The following is a 1,440-nucleotide window of genomic DNA, read 5'->3' as shown; positions in this document are numbered from 1 at the left end:
TATTATATATATGTATGCTTATGTAAATATATGTGAAATGAATGACAGCAATGATGCAGGGGACAGGAGGGAGAAACTGGGATTATTTTGTCATCATAAGGTACTCACACTGTCTGTGATGTGTATAGTATTATATGAAAGTGGACTTGGACTAGTTGAATATGTATATTGCAAACTCTAGGACAAACACTAAAAAAAAGTTAAAAAACAAAAGCAAAAACAACAACAACAACAAAAAAAAACTGTAGCCAGTTAAGCGGACCATGCTTTTTTCCTCATGGGGGTCCTGGTGTCTAATGGTTGCAAATAGTAGCCTATTTGGTAATGTATGTAAACTGTTGCTCATATGGGTTGCCCAAAGTGACATGGAGATGGCCCATTCTAGTAGACTTCCATGTATGACCTCATACTGTCCCCAGCATAAGCTCCAGACAGGTATGGAGTGGTGGCTTCAAAAAGCCTGAGCCAGGTGAGCCAAGGTCCACATTGGCCAAATCATAATGTCCATCTGCACCAAACTGCAGAACAAGAAGCATGTGATTGAGGCCCTATTCAGAGACAAGTTCAAGTTAGCTGACTGCTAGAATTCTACATCTCCAAGAAGTAGGAATTTACCAAGTTTAATGCAGATGATTTTGAAGACATGGTAGCTGAAAAGCAGCTCATCCCAGATGGCTGTGGGGTAAAATACATTTCTAACAATAACCCCTGGACAAATGGTGAGACTTGCACTCATAAGAGCTTCAGCACTGCCCTGTGTTTACTCACCAATAAATCCTACTTCCTGTCCAAAAAGAGAAAAGAAAAAAAACAAAAACAAAAAACAATTATAACTGATATGTTAAGGAGAAAAAATGTAATCATATTTAATGCTCATTTAAACCCACAAAAGGCAGAAAAAGAATGGAAGTCAAAAATAGTAGCAAAAATAAGGGCAAAAATAGAGAACAGGAACAGATATAATCAATGCTAATTACATCAAAATCACTCAGAATGTCAGTGGTCTAAATGGACCAATTAAATGACGCAAATTGTTAGCTTGGATCAAAAAACAAGACCCATCTATATGTTGTCTACAACAAACCCAATTTAAATATAAAGGCACATACTAATTAAAAGTAAATACATGAATAAAGATATACCATGATAACACTAATCAGAAAAAGAGAAAAGCTAGAGTAGCTATCTTAATTTCAGAATAAAGCAGAATTCAAAGCTCAAAATGTTATCAGGGAAAAGAGGGGGTATACATACTGAAAAAGGGGTTTATTCTCCAAGAAGACATAACAATTCTTATGCATCCAACAATACAGCATCAAAATACATGAAGAAAAACTATTAGAACAGCAAAGAAAAATAAATAAATCCACTATTTAAGTTAGAGCTTTCAACACCCCTCTTTCACCAATGAGCAGATGTAGGAGGCAGAAGGTCAGTAAG

General features: G+C 35.9%; 1 non-coding gene across 1 annotated transcript; it reads left to right on the top strand.

Moving 5' to 3' along the window:
• The first annotated feature begins 242 nt into the window (after positions 1-242).
• On the top strand, positions 243-377 carry LOC133074879 (small nucleolar RNA SNORA70). Its single transcript, XR_009697280.1, has one exon. It is a non-coding gene; the product is annotated as a small nucleolar RNA SNORA70 (small nucleolar RNA).
• Positions 378-1,440: the final 1,063 nt, after the last annotated feature.

This window comes from Eubalaena glacialis, chromosome 14, assembly GCF_028564815.1.
Source record: "Eubalaena glacialis isolate mEubGla1 chromosome 14, mEubGla1.1.hap2.+ XY, whole genome shotgun sequence".
Classification (NCBI taxonomy): Eukaryota; Metazoa; Chordata; class Mammalia; order Artiodactyla; family Balaenidae; genus Eubalaena; species Eubalaena glacialis.
Note: the sequence above shows the minus strand (reverse complement) of the source record. Positions and strands in the feature narration are given on the sequence as shown.